We start from the raw sequence: 17,862 nt of genomic DNA on the forward strand, positions 1-17,862 counted from the left end.
TATATATATATATATATATATATATATATATATATATATATATATATATATATATATATACTATTATATATATAATATATATATATTATATATATATAATATTATATATATAATATTATTATATATATATGTATATATATAATTAATTATTTTGTGATATTTTTCATTGTTATTATTTTATTTTATTATTATATTATTTTTTGATTTCGTGATATGATTTAATATTTGCATATAGGAATAATCTTATTATATTTATAATTTAAATAAATATAAATATATAAATATAAATATATATATAGATAAATATATATATAGATATATAAATATATATATATATATATATATATATATTATATATATATATATATATCTATATATATATATATATATATATATATATATATGTATGTATATATATATATATATATATATACATATATATATATATATATATATATATATATATATTTCCATATATACATATATATATACATAAATACTGTTATACGTTCAACTTGAAATATTAAAATTAAAATATAATATAGTATATAACAAAAATCTAAATTATATTCTATATTTTTAAATTTTTTGTTTTTTTTTTTATTATATTCAACCTGTATATATATTTCAAATTGATATAATATTACCCAAACTCAGTTAAAAATAATAAATAAAAAATACAGTTTAAATAATATATAAAAGAATAAAATAAATAAATAAATTCCAAAATCATAAATACTTTTATTATTAATATTGGTCAGAAAATTCGGAATTTTATATATTAAATTTCATTAAAAAATTAGTGATATATTTAATTTACTATAGTATTTATTTATAAATATTGCATATATAACGCTTATATGAAGTCAAACTTGCAGGAATATTGTTTATATTTATATAATTTAGTTATAAAAATTTTGAAAAGGTGAATTATGCGTATATATCAATAGCCTGTTATATTGCAGCTCAAAAGTCAGGGAAAATATATTAATAACTATATATAACAAATTGTATATTATATATGATATAATATATATCATAATATGTTTGACATAATTGTATATCAAACATAAAAAATACTAATTTTCTAAAATATATATGTATATATATAATTTTAAAATACGCATTATAACATCCATGTTGTAGGTTTACCATAATAGGTAAATATATTAAATATTATTTAAAATTCTATTTTATAAGAAAATTTTTTATTTATTATTTCTGATCTCCTTTAAAATTAATACCTCTGTGTATTATATTGAAAATATATAGGATATATGTATATTTATAGGGTGTATGTACATATATATATATATATTGAAAAAAATTAAAATAACGAAAAATGAAGAAAGTAAAAATAATATATATATATATACATATATATATATATATATTATATATTGTATACATTGTTTATCTCCATACACTATGGTCAAAATGTACTGTGACGCATTTTTTCTACATCATTAAATTCTTTTTTATATTTCTTATATACATATACAAATAAATTTCTTATATTTTTATATATATACACATATACATATATACATATATATATATACAATATAGCAGGTATATATTTCAAATGGTCATATTATGATATCGTCTATTTTCTGTTTTTTCTTTTTAAACATTTATATACAGATTTTATATTATATTATAAGTGTATAACACTTATAATGTATTAAAAGTAAAATGAAAATAAGACAAGAATTCTCTCATGTACATGTAGATATTTATATATATATATATATATATATATATATATATATATAAATATATATATATATATATATATATATATATATATATATATATAGCCTAAAAATTATGGGTGGTACTTTAAAATTAAATTTATTAAGTATAATATTATATAAGTATAATTTATAAATAGAAATATAATATAACATTATATCAAAATTTTTATTTATCTTTTTTTTATATCACTAATATAAAGTATAAAAATTTAATATAATAAATTAAATAAAATTAAATCAATAGTAAATTATTTTTTTTTCTAAATAAAAGGAAGTACCTAATTGATGGAAAATAGATGTTAAATATAGTGCACATCCCATTATCTATACATATTTTAATAATAATTGTAAAATTAAGTTCTAAAGTATGTTATAATTATATATGTATGTATATAGAGCAGTTTTGTGAATGGATATTTTACCAAAATATATATATATAAATATACTGACTTGATTTGTATTAGAAAATAGGGGGCATATTTGGGTTATTTCTATATTTGGTCGGGTTGTGTATATATTATTATATGTATGTACTATTAGAAATTTAAAATGGTATAATTTTTGCTATAAAAATTATTGTTGTATATAAGTATTGTAAGAACGACTAATTTATATTTTAAAGCTTATAATAGAGACCTGGGCGGTTTTTTATTCTTTTTTTCAAAATTAATTGAATAAAGATCTTAATGAATATCCTGATAATTCAAATAAACTCTCCACACTATGACCGTTCAATCAATATATTTTTTCTCAAACAAAAAAAAAATTAATTTATTCCGCAATTTTTTTTTTGTTTTACTTTTGGTATTCTATATTTATTTATATTAAAATATATTGATAATAAAATATTCATATTTATTTATTTATAATATAAATAAATTATTTTTAATAATAAATATTCAATATTTTATTTAATATTTTTAATAATATATATTTAATAATATTTTCAAAAATTACTGCACACACACACACCTCACTTTTAAACATTTAAACGAATATATGTGTATAAAATAAATAAGAAACAAACAAGAAATAAATATTAAATAAAACTAAAATTATAAACAAGGTTAAATATTTTTGTATTCTACATAAATGATATATATAATATATATATATATATATATATATATATATATATATATGTATGAGATTATGCCATGATGACTATACGATGATGTTGATTATGATAACCTTATCCTTATATTATTACTTAAGGACATTTTTTTTTCCTTCTGTTTTGTTCTATCATTATTATAACTTACATGTGTCATATGGTTTAAAAATGTTTATATACCAAATATGTAATATCACATAAACATATATATAAATATAATTATATAAATATAATTATGTATATTAAATAAAGTAAAAATAAAAACGAAAAAACAACTCAAATTTTAAACAATTCGGTTTTTGTATAACAAATAAAAGAAAAAAAAATATACAAAAATTTTAAGTTTAAAATTTATTGATTTATTTACCTTCCGTAAATTTCTGTATTTGTTTATGAATATTTTTCGGGAAATTTTACAATATTAATTTATGGTTATATATTTCAAATTTAATATATTAAAGGCTTGTGTTCATACAATTATACTTAATTGTTCATATAGTTATTCGATTATAATTATAATATAGTACACTTATTTATTAATTTTAAACAACAACTTTACTATTTAGATATAATAGTCTATTTAAAGTATGGATTATTTTTTGTCAATTTGTACTTTTGTATAACAATTTTCTGTTGTATAACAGTTTTTTAAGTGTATAACACTTTCCCATATTATAACAGTTTTGATCGTATAACAGTTTTATCGTATATTAATTTATGTATAACAGTTTTTTTTTATTGTATAACAGTTTTATGTATAACAGTTTTGATTGTAAATTTTCATCAGATATCGATAATTTCCGGTTTAAATTTTCCTTATACATATATGTTTATGAAGAGAGCATGCCTTCCATTCGTATAAAACTTATGAAATTCATAAATACTTGAATATAAATTTCAATGGAGTCACAAAATATTTTATATAAATTTTTAATCACTTTAATTTTTGGGAAAATCCAATTTTTATATAGGGTTTGATAAGTTATTGTTTGATTTTTTAATCATACTTGAATGAAATAATCAGCATATAAACTTTATAACCATACTATTATAACAGTTTTGTTAATATTAAAATAATAATGAGAATTTCTTTCTTTTTTCATTATGTATGCAAATAAATTTTAATGTTAAATTTCAAAAGTTGACATGAAAACTTTTATTATAACGTGTAGTTGAAAAAACAAGGGTTATTTGGAAACTGTTATATACATACATACATTGTATATAAACGTATATATAGTCGACATGACAATGCAAAAACCAAATTTCCAATAAATACCAATAATATTTTAACAAAATATCTACATTATAACTACGTACACATGCAGTATATATGTATGGTACGAATTTAGGACGTATGTAAGAAAATTTACAAAAAAGAAAAATTTGACCCATGACATTTAGACATTTAGACGCCCGCCCAGTATCGAATTTTTTGTATTTGAGTTGCAACTTCATTCTTATATAACACTATGTACTTGAAATCTACATACATACTTATATACGTGTCTATATAACTGTAAAAAAAACAAATTTTCATTTCAATAAATTTAAAGTTTTTGTTTTTATAGTTTGGGTTTTTAAAATGACTAAGCACAATTTTTTTGTTGGAATAAAAAAAAATAAGCAAAATAATTGAATTTAAGCCAAAAAAAAAAAATTTTATTTTAATTTAACATGTGATAAAAAAAAACATTTATTGAAGAAAAACTTGTAAATTTTTTTTTTGTCTTATAAATTTTAAATTGCAATTTTAGCCATGATTATGGAAAAATTATTCAAATCACTTATACGCGATTAAACTTGAAATTTGTAAATTTTTTTTTTTAATTTTTTATTTTTAAATAATTGCGATATGACATATGCTTTATGAAAAAAACACTTTCAACTTGTATATTGTTCTAATCTGCACAAACTAATATAAAGGACGATTGTTATAGATTGAAAATTGAGAAATTTTGATAAAGGCTTACCAAGGTAAGCCTGTTATCTGTAATATTCCCCATTTGATTACCAAACAACTAGAGCTTAAGTATTATTTCCAAATTAACATATTCTCCTAAGGAACTTGAGAATTACTTTTCGATATATTTTTCTTTTTTGAATCAACGCTATATATTTCCTCTAACTAGACTTCATTCTTGCCTCACAAGACCTGCCAATATCTTAGAGTTGCCGGCCAAAAAACATCTCAGTTAGCTTGATTATTTTGAGTTGGATTTGATTGTTCTTAGTTGTAAACGCCTATAGTTTTCTTGCCCAGCCAATGACCGGAGCATTTGATCTTAAGTTCTCACGCCTTTTTTTTGTCATATTAATTTTAAAAGGTTTCAGCAGAACGTGGAAATTTCGCATTTTTATTCAAACAGATAGCCTATATAGAAAATATATGCTAAATTCATCATATTTACATTTTTATAGATTAGTTTTTGTTCCCATATAAAAAATTTTCATTTCAAGAAGCTTTACAGTTACTCTTATTACTCTCTCCCGTATATATTACTCTTTCCCAGATTACTAAATAATTTTTTTCAAAATGTTAAAACAAATAATACATAAATTATATATAATTAATTTAAATTTCATTCACAATTTATTTTGACCTAAAAAATGAAGAGGAATTCTTTTGTACTAAAGCTAGTTAATAAAAAATATGCCCGTGTTATACAAAAGTCTAAGAATATTTCAAAATAGAATATTCGATTAAAAACAATTTTATTAATAAATATTTTTTTTTTATATTATATGCTTAACAACATACACATATACCTATGATATTATACTCTTATAAACAGTGTTATACATATTGTTATATAACACATGTAGGTAGATACGTAAGGCTGGTTCATCCTTATATTCATTCATGCGAAATTATTTTATTTTTGTTTCTATTTTGTTCTTTTCTATATTATTTTCTTTCTCGTTCTCATTTCTTTAAGAATCATATGAATTTTTTCTATTTATTTTTTTTCTATTTAAAGTGAGAGATTCTTTTATTTTCATATATATATACCTTATTCATATTATACGGATTATGATAAGTGTGCGTGTGTATAAATGTATTTTGCATAAAAAATCCTTTGGGAAAATATTTTAATAATTATTGTGAATTTTTATTTTTTCTATTTTTATTTTTCCTTCATTTTTGTCTTAAAACAATTTTTATTGTATGGAGTTTGAGATTGGTTATGTTATTATAAAATATTTGCCTATTGTATACTTATTCAAAAGTATTAACATGTTAGTGATCCCTGAATCACGGGCGCGGTACAATGCCCATTGGCTATTTTAGGCTGAAATTTTGCAATATTGAACTCGCGGTGGCACATTGTTCTCCGAGAACAAATTTTTTTCGACTAAAGAAAATCAGAGACACAGCCGATAATTAAAATAAATATTGAGCTCTGGCACAAAAAAAAATAAATTGTGCCAGAGCTCAATATATTGCTCACATGATAGATTGCACTCAAACTATTAAAGAGCCGGGCTGGTAATAGTACGTTAGGGTAGATAGACTATAACACATTAAAAATATTTTAACAAGCTTTTTTTTTGCACTAATGATCGCTTGGGTTGAGCTGTTGGATGTATTGGGCTGAAATTTTTTATTGTTGCATTCGTGGTTGCCCATTGTTCTCTGAAGACAATTGAAGAGGTAAATGGACAAAGGGGTTAACCAAAATTTTGAAGAAAATCAAGTTTTTCGGAGAGAATATCATTAAATTTCATATATTTTCAACTGTGATTACTCTTATAGCTAGAAACTTAATAGAAGACGAGATTGACTTTGCACATAGGATATAAGTAACAAAAAAATTATTAGTTTTACAATTTGTTAATGAAAAAATGTGTCACAATGCAAATGTAAATTAACCCCTTTATCCACTTACCTCTTCAATTTTTTTATGGTTATTACCAGTAATCATCGGCCGCAAATGGGTTAATATATATGACACAATAATGGTATACTTTAACACCATTTTTTTTTTCTGTGTTCAAAATTTCACTTAACGATTAGAGTGATGATGTAGTCTTTAAAACAAAAACAGAAAAAAAAAATAAGAAAACAATAAAAATAAAGAAAGGAATTTTTTTATTTTTTTTTATTATTCTGTTATTTTTATTTTTGTTTAATAACTTTTTCAGGACACGTTTTAAATATATTTTGCCTTTAGAATCAAAATTTTTATTTATTTTTATTTTTTTTATGTACGACAGGCTTAAGTTTTTCATTTTTGATTCCATTTCTCTTTTGATTATTGTTATTTGCTTGTTTGTTTGTTTGTTTGGTAGTTCGTTTTGTTTATTTGTTTGTTTGTTGTATCCTTTTAGGAATATTTGAAGGAAGAGCATAACAAAAACAAAAAAAAAAACACTCTGCTGTGAATTTTTAATTTTTGTTTTTTTTTTAAAAGAGCCTACAATTTTTCTATAAACCGAAAATGAATGAAATGAATAAAAAATTTTTCAAAGTATTTTATTAAAAATTAATAGGATCCCAATATTATTCAATTCTTTCTTATTCAATTTGAGTGTTTTTGCTTCAAAAATTCAAAATGAAAATTAAATAATGAATATATAAAATAAATACGAGTATGTACGTAGGTTTAAAATTTTTTGGATTCGAATTGTTTAAGAAAATTTCTTAGAGAGTTTTAACAAAAATAAAGCGAATTTGAGGGGATTCAACATCGCTTCAGATCAAATTTTTTAAACAATATCGTAAAATTATGTGTTTAAATGCGAGGCTTGCTGTATTATTTAAGTATACTAAATAGAAAATTTTGGTATGTGATTTACTTAATATTTATTTTAATAATTTTAGCAATATTTCTTGCATATTTAATATTAATATTTAATTTATTGCTGGAAATTTTGATATCCATATAGTTGGTATGTGGGAGATTTCGGCGATTCAAAAAATAACAATTCCAAAATTAAATTCTATACACCCATTCACGTTCATTACAATTCTTCAAATATTTCCAATTTCTATATGTATTCATTACATTTTTGAAACACCTTGTATAATCATAGAAAAAATACCTTAATATAGATTAAGAAAAAAAATTAATTGTTTTTCAAATTTAATTTTAAAAATAAAATACTTTTATCTATAAATAAAATTGGAAATTTTGTTTTCTTGCTGAAAGCATAAAAAGTAGAAAAAAATTATCATGAAAATTTTTGTCCTTTATTTAGAAAATTAATTCCCAATGGAATTGGTTTTTAATTTGCTGTTATTTAAAAAAAAAAAATAGAATATCGTAATTCCTATGATTTTATGAGAGAGATTTTTATTAGAATTTTCGGAAAATAAAACTTTATTTTGGAATTTTTTTGCATAAAAATACGATATGCCTTTAGGTATATTAATTAAATTTTAACAGAATATGAGATAAAAATTTGTATAGATATTGAATTTATAATAAAACTGAAAAGTGGAAAATTTCAACTTAAACGATTTTTGTTTTAGATCCCGAATAATAACTTTTAAGTATTTTAACAATATAAAACTACTAATTTACGGTTATTTCAATGAAATTCATTCATATGGGCAGCGTGTACTGAAATTATTTAAATAGTATATTTGGTAGTATTGTAAAGAAATTAATAAAAATGTATTTACTAAAAATCTACTAAAATTGTACTAAAATATACTGATATACTGAATTGAAATGTACTAAAAATGTACTAAAAAATATTGAATGTACTAAAAGCATTTTAAGATATTTTAAATTATATTTAAATATCCAAATAATCAAATGTACTAAAAAATATTTAAAATGTATTGAAATGTATTAAAGATATACACATATCGAAAATTACTAAAAATTATGTGCTAAAGGTACATTAAAATTAAAAAGTACATTTGAGTACATTTAAAAAAATGTACTTATATGTACTAAAAATATTTTAAAATTTGTCTAAAAAGTACTAAATTTTATAAAAAATATTTTAAAAATGTACTTAAATGTACTAAAAATGGAATAAATGCGTTTTTATGTGTACTAAAATGTATTTAAAACGTACTAAAATGTACTATTTAGTTTTATAAATTGTACTAAATGCAAAAATTTTTAATTATTATACCAATATAATTTATTGATTTCAATGTAATTCGTCAAAATTTTTAATTATTTTAGGATTTTCGATAAAAAATTTAAAAAAATACAAAAAAATTTGGTTTTAATTTTAATTTAATTTTTGTATTTCTCATTTGTTTCACTTGTTTTGCCATTCTTCATCACTTTTTTCTTAATTTTACTTTGATTTTAATTTTTAAATAGCATAAGAATAATGCATGACAACAAAGCATACCAACATCATCAAAATTAATAAAATAAAAAAAAATTTTTTTTGTACTAGCATCAATTGTTCTTTTATTATTGTTCATTCAACTTTGCATTTCAAAAAAAAAAACACAAAAATGTAAAAAAATTTCTAACTTGAAATAAAGGCACAAAAAATATGAAAAAAATAAAATATAATTGAGTCATGCATAGATGAATGGAACACTCGTCTACACTCACTTATAACCCACTTACAAAATTATTTTATTTTAATTCCTTTATCAATATTTCACCTAGTTTAAAATATTCAAAAAGTAGCGCATAAAGACCTCGTTTTGTTGGTTTTGTTTCTTTTTTTTTTTAAATTTTTTTTTATATTTACTGCAGTATAATTGTTTGGAAAATAAAAAAAACAAATTTTTATTATAACTTTTTAACGATTATAATTTTTAGAACTTCTATTGCATTTTTAGAAATTTTATGTTTGTGTGTGGTGTGTTTACGAAACAAATGACTCATGAAATTCGTGGATTATAATGTGCTAAAAAAAAAAATTTAGAATGAATATTAAATTAGTTATGGAATTTTTTAAAATTAAATTAAATATTAAGTGTTTTTTTTTTGTATAATTTTAATTTATACCCCACGAAATATGCAATTCAATAGAATTTCAAATGAAATTTTTAAAATCACATGTTGTTTATAGGGTAAATGAGGCTCTTGTTAATGTGTTAAATGGGGCAACCATTTCAGAGCCCTATTGCACCGCCATATTTCTTAATTTTTTTTGTTACTCTTGGTGTAACAGAAGCTTTGTAAATTTTGTTGAGAAGTTGATTAACGTAAAAAATTATTGGTGCAATAGGTTCCTGGAGGTCATATACATATACAGGGTAAAGGCCTGTTAAAGGGTATATGCTTCAGTTGTGATTCTAATTCAATTTATCATGTGATAGCTGTTAAGAGTTACAAGGGAAAAAAAGAGAGGTTTTTTTTTTACTATTGCCCGGGCTGATGTGCAGCTCAATATTGAGCCAAATTGTTCTTGATATCTCGATGAATATTAGAAGAGAATAAGGGGGCCGCAAATTTAAAATTTCAGACGCAATTCATTTAAAATCAATATGAATGACATGACTTAATTAAATTCTTAAGAATTAAAAGAAAAAAAAGTTTAGGTCATTTGTAACAAGAAACTAAAACCATCGTATAACAAAATAATGAAAAACAAATATTTTCATACTTTTTCCTTGTTAATCTCCTTAAAGTCTATATATAAGAAAATCTCTGTTAGCGCCATATGAGTCTTTGATAAGAAAAAATTTTAAAATTTCTTTACAATAAATAGTGTTTCTTAAAATATTTTTCATTTTAAATCTAATGTGTTATACTAAAATTATATATTTGTAATTCGTAAGGTATTATTAAAATATTATGTTTTTCTAATGTACTTAAATCTGAAAAAAACAAAAAAAAAACAATTCACAAAATTTATTGTCTTGGAAATTTTAACCTTTATATTAATGAAAAATTATAATACAATTATATATGTATAACAGTTATAGTATGATAAATGAAAATATTAATGGAAACATTTAAATACCTTTTAACTTTTTAATTTTTTTCATTTTCTATTTCAATTCACCTACATTCAAAAGAAAATATTATTACATTTATAAAGGTAATTGTAAGTTTTCACTTCTTATCTTTTGTATAACACATTTCTTTTTCTTTTATATGCATATCTGTGTATATATCATTTCAATTGAAATCATACATTTGTATATTATGTGCAAGAATGTGCACGTATATTTTCTTTTGTACGTGTAATTTTACAAAAATAATTTTCTTTTTTACATCCTCACTTAAGTGTTATACATATATATATATAACGTATATAAATATATACATTATGTATATTTGGGGTACATGTCGTGTATAGAAATCATAATAAAATCATTTTCTTTATATATTTTTTTTTTTTTCTGTACAAAGATTTTAATCGCAAATATATACTTACATAATGTAGTTTTTGTTTTTTTGTTTTTTACCTTGTAAATATAATTTTGCACTCATTTTCCTCATTGTATAACATACATACATACATGGACGTATGTATGGTTATTTGTGTGAATTGCATACTATTATATTTTGTTAATTTAAAATTAAAATGCCGCATGTTATAATTTTGTATTTTTTAGTTTACTTAATATTATTGCTGAGCTGTTCATATTTGTAATATTGAATTATATAGAACTGGTTCCCAAAAAAATGGTTTCCCAGAAATTCAATATTAATAAAATTGCTTCTATTCCAATAGGATCAAAATTCAAATCTCAAATCGAAATTACGACAAAAATGCGACATATACGACAAAAATGCGACATATACGACAAAATTTATGATTAAAGCTATCATAAAATTCGATAATTGTTTACATATCAGACTCAAATTACGTGATACTGCTGATTCCACAAAAAATCTTAATTGTTGCTATCTTACTTTTTAAAAAATTTGAGAGTATGCCTGATGATAGTAGAGTAAATTCTATTATTTGCTGTTAGACAAAGTCTGTGATCATTGTTTAAATATATACAACTTTCATTAGACTTTGATTATATCGTAGATTTGATCGTAAATGTAAAATTAAAGTCAAATATTCATAAATTAAAATTTAATCACATGTGACATATTAATTCTGAAAAATAAATTTTTTGATAATGATTTTATTATACTATATATTTATATTGTATGTTTGGATATATATATATGCATATTTATTGCAGATATAAGGTAAAAATAAAATTATACCAAAATATATTTTTGACTTTCTTTATATTTTATCGTTTATTTCCTATTTTGCATTGCGATATTCTCTTGATATAAAATTTTTATTCATATACATACATATATATGTATATATATATATGGAAATGGTTTTAAATTCGTGTAAATTTGAAAATGTCAATAATGCAATAAATAAAAATGTTGTTTCTGTATTTAAAATTACATAAGGTAATTTGTTTTATTTGCCTTCATTATAAATTTATTATTAAATTGGAAATATTATTATTGTTATAATTTAAAATGATTTTATATAAATTGTTAAAAGAGCTATTAAATTAAATTTTGAAATTTATAATTTTTAAGATAGCCTAATTTTGTTTTTTTTATTATATGCAAATGAATCAATTATTGGCCCCCTACATGCCAATTTTCTTAATTTATTATTCGAAATTTAATTTAAATATTATAAAAATTGTTATTGTCCTCTCGTTTGCTTGCTGCCCGTATTTTTAAATTCAATGTTGAAAATGATATTGGTTTCACATTATTGACTCAAAAACTAATAAGATATGAGCTTAATAGTTAATTTTTAGATTAATAGGGTAAAATTATAGAAATCGGAATATTTGAATGGGTACCTCCTTGGAACACGTACCGGAACACGTGTGGATACCTCTATTGACTCAAAAACTAATAAAATATGAGCTTAATAGTTAATTTTTAGATTAATAGGGTAAAATTATAGAAATCGGAATATTTGAATGGGTACCTCCTTGGAACACGTGCCGGAACACGTGTGGATACCTCCTTCCAGTATAATTATTTGTATAAAGACTAGTGCAGTTGGTGAAAACTGTTATACATACAAAGTGTTATAACTTCTTAAAAAAAAAACCCTTATAAAACAATTTTTATATATTTCAACCCCCTAAAAATATGCAATTTTATTCATTATTAAATCTGATAATATTCTGAAATTTTCTAAACGAAAAAAAATAAAATGGCATAATTTACACCCAAAAAATATTACCTTTAAACCTTAAAATTTACATATATATACATACATATATACGAACACGAATTTTTAATTTTATGAAAATCAAATGCGTATATCATTTGCATATACCTTCATATATATGTATGTCTATATATTACCTTTAAATATACCAAACATTTTATAATTACAAATTAGCACTTGTAATATTATACACGAACATATCCTTGTCCCCATATATATAATATAAATTGACATATACACGTGCTTATCGTTTTGATCTCATATAATTTCGTACATGTTCGTGTATAACATATTTTTTGATTTTTTGTTTTTTTCGGAATTTATTTGCACAAAAGTGCATAAATGCTTCAATTTTGTATAATCATCAAAAAATTTTAAATATATATATATAAAAAAAAACATTATTATTATATGCATGCATAATAATTTGTTATACAAAAGGTTCTTCTCTCGGCAAGGTGAATAGGTTTTTTGTTTATATTTACATACACGTATATTATGGTATATCTATATATTAAGTTTTAAAAATAGAAAAATTTGAAACAAAATATTGTGTATGTAAAATATACACACTCTTATACATATATACAAATATACACACATATTATATTGCAATTAAATTTTCAAAAGAAACTTATGTATATGAATTTATGAATTTATGAATTTTTGCATTGGAAAAAAATTTTATTTACCGTCATTATCATTTATTTTTGTGTGTAAAAAAAGAGTAAAATTATGAGGGTTAAATTTTGTTTTTTATATATTTTTTTATATTTAATTTTTTCTTTGGAAATCACATATGTACATATATCGGAATGTCAGAATTATGTAGCTTATATAATAAATTAATTATTATACAAGTATAACAAATTAACTGAATAAATTTAAAGAATATTTAAATATTATGAATTTATACAATTATACATAAATGTATACTTAAAATAAAATTACTTAATTATATAGATAACTATGACATTTAAGATTATTATGACGTCAAAATTAAATAATTTAATATAAAATGTAATGTGACATAAGAGTTATTGAGTTATAGTTGTAGCAATTTATGTCATTATTAAGTTTTGAACAGATCAATTTAAATTTAAAGTTATAAATTATGAATTATATATATTTATGCATGAGAAAATCTCTATAACATTATAACAATATTTTAGAAATGAATATACAGAATAATAGCAATATTTTAAGATATATGAGTACATATAATATGCAAATGTACATGTAAAATCAATGTTAATATTGGTAATAATAAAAATAAAGGAATATTACAAATATCATGTTAAATACAAAAATAATAAAATTTTATAATGTAAATGTAAACACTTTGAAAGCAATATTGATCTCATTCACATAGCATTTTAATTTATTCTCTATATTCTCATTTATAATCAGTAATTATCATTATTTAAATAAGAAGAGAGTTGTACATGATTAGAGAGTGGTGAGAATCGAAGGGTATTTATAAAAAAATGGTGGTATATGTATATGAAATAAAGAGCAAAATTTTCAAAAATATTAATTTCTTATTATTTATCCACATACAATAACTACTGTTGCGATAGGAATTTGAAATTTAGAATTGAAAAGGGAAATTTAATTAAGAATTTTTATAAAATTACAATAATTTAACCGTTCATATTACTAACTGACTATCAGATAATGAATTTTTAAAATAAAAACAAGCTATAAAACAAAATTTGTGCTGGTACCGTTGCAATTCTTTTGTCTGTTAAGTCTCTCACTCTCGCATTTTAACGTGTATTATTGTGAATTTTGTTGATGTTTCGTGAATATAAGAATATTTTGTCGAAATTTTTAAATTATTTTATTGAAACCCTGACAATAACATCATTCTACAGTAGGTTTATTTATTAGCACAATAATTAAATACTGAATTATCATGACAATAAATTATATTACAAAAATTTACATTATAATATTATTGTGATTCAATTTATTTCTCTTTAAGAAATTTAATAATTTCAAATAGATTTTATTATTTCTCTCCTATAAAATATTAAACTATTGTATATATATACATGTACAGTTGTATATTTTTTTTTTTTTTTTTTGTTTGTAAACTTTATTTAATCCATTTTCTTCTTATTAACTATATAACAAAAAAGTTTAAAAAAAAAATTTATTTACATAAAAAAAAAAATTGGTATAACTAACTTAAAAACTTATTGTTTTCTTGTAGCTAGTTGTATTCTGTAATGTATTAGAGGATTGCTAGTTCATTAAAATGATTATTAATTACAATAATTTCTTTTTTTTTTATTTTAGGAAAATTGTTTTTGTAAAAAAACCTAAAATTAATTATTTTTTAATAAAATAAAAACCCTATCCTAACTTAAACTAAGCTTAAATTAAAGAGAAAATACTGGAAGTACGTCTCGCACAAAGTATTTCATTGTTTAAAGTTGTTCTTCTAGCCACCAGTAACCCCTGTTAATGAACGTATCCCTAATAGGTATACTCATATCAAATTTTAGATTACTATAACTCAAACAGGATGGGTTATAATCTATGGTTTTGCATGTAGCCCGTCTATTATAATGATATAATATAGGGACATGCGCGCTATCTTGGATGTAACCCTTACTGTCTAAGTATATAAAATGTTCGGGCGCAATGAAACCCGTTATTAAGCTTTCTTTAATATACTCCATATTGTGGTAAAATATATTTGATATTAGACCATTTTCAGGAGTTTTCAATGCCCTGTCAAAATGTCTTCGAATTAGTTTTATTAAAAAATTATCTATCCTATTAATATTGGCTACTTTATAAATATATTTATTAGAAAAATAGTGCTGGTAGTCAGTTTCAGGTTTGCGATTTATCCCGATACAAATCCTAATACATTTTCTTTCGAACACTCTGAGTTTTTCCATGAGACTTGCGCTCACATTATACCAAATCGGTGCAGCATACGTCATTATTGGTCTGATTAATGTAAGGTAAGAAATAGTTTTTACTCTATTACTAACATTTTTGCAATAAAATAATCGCCTCGATGCCATAAATGCTTTATTTGCTTTTTCAACTATTTTTTTTATATGAACAATGTAGTTAAGATTTCGATGTAGGTGAACGCCTAAATATTTAACTGTCTTTTTGTTTTCTAATAAATTATTATTATCAACTTTTATTCTAAAATTTTTCCATTTTTTCTTGATATTAAAATTAACTTTATCAATTGTGTTACGAAAAAGTATAGTTTCGCATTTATTAAAATTAATCTTTAGAGCCCATACTTTGCTATAGTCTTTTGTTAGATTAAACATTTTTTGAACTCTATTTTGAATTTTCTCAATCGTATTATCTGCAGAATATAGTATAATGTCATCTGCAAAGGCTAGTGAATAACTATTTCCTTTTACATGTCCTAGCATTTCTAGCAACTCAATTATGTAGATTGAGAATAGAATAGGAGAGTTTATGGTGCCCTGTTGCAGTCCATTTTCTATCCTAAAAATTTGTTTGCATAAATTCGAATCGTTAGCTATTACAAATTCATGATTAGATATCATATCGACAATTATACTAATAAGCCTCTCGGGAAATTCATATTCTATTAGTTTAAAAATTAATCCTTCAATCCAGATATTGTTAAATGCTTTTTCAAAGTCTATCAGACAAGCCCCTACACCATACTTCTGGTTTATGAACCAACATATATCAGATGTTAGTTTCGTTATGGCATGAACTGTGCTATGCTTATGCCTAAACCCAAATTGGTTTTCGGGCAAAAGCCGCCTATCATCTACAATTTGAACGATCTTGTCATTAATAATCATTTCATATATCTTACTTATGTTAGGAAGCAAACTTATAGGTCTATAACTATTAACATCCTTTGGGTCTTTTCCTGGTTTTTTTAGCATCACAACCTTCGCTTTTTTCCATATAGATGGAAAATAGCAGTAGTTCAATGCATTATTAAATAAAATAACATATTGTGAAATGATTTTCGGGCTTAAATTTTTTAAAACTATATTAGGTATTTCATCTATCCCTGACGATGTTTTATTTTTAAGACTCCTTAATTTCGAATTTAAATCTGAAAAAGTTATAAAATACTCACTATCATTTTGTTCTGAAGATTTGTTTGAATCATTAAAATTACTAATAGTAATGTTGTTATCTTGTTTCCTAACTTTGATTTCTTTAAACTCTTTGACGCGATCTTTAACTCTTCTATGAAAATTATTATCAATAGTGCCTATATTCTTATGGGTATTTTCTAAATGAGATCCTAAAATCTTATAAATATTTAATGGTGTGCTAATTATATATTTATCTGTAATAGTTTTTTCAAGTGAATTAATATCTATATTGTTTTGGTAAAGCAAATTGCACGACTCAGTATCAATGTTTAAACTCGATATTTTCTGATCCTGTTTAGAATAAAAAATTTTTTTAATTTCAGGAAACATATTTCGGTTACTTGTTTGAATTTTTTGTATCCTATTTGTCCAATACCTATCTACTTCTATGTTTATTTGCTGCTTAATCAGACATTTTATGTTTCGTAACAAACTTCTTAACAACGTTATTTCTGACGATGTGAAATCAAGGTTTTGGCTGTAAATTCTATGTATATCGTCTAATAATTTATTTTTCATTTTACATAACTTTTTTAATTTTACTGACTCAAAGTTTTTTAAATGATTTTTCTTTACGGTTGAAGGGATTACTTCTTTCATAGTTTTTTTAATTATGTTTTCAATTTCTAATAAATGGTTATTAATATCTGAAATATCGATATTAATATTATCTCTTATTTTATTTATGTTATCAATATATTCTAAGTTAAAATTAACATCTAAATACTGGCGAAACTTTTCCCAATTTGTTTTGTGAAAGCAA

This window comes from Condylostylus longicornis, unplaced genomic scaffold (genome assembly GCF_029603195.1).
Source record: "Condylostylus longicornis isolate FDR11 unplaced genomic scaffold, ASM2960319v2 ptg000046l, whole genome shotgun sequence".
Classification (NCBI taxonomy): Eukaryota; Metazoa; Arthropoda; class Insecta; order Diptera; family Dolichopodidae; genus Condylostylus; species Condylostylus longicornis.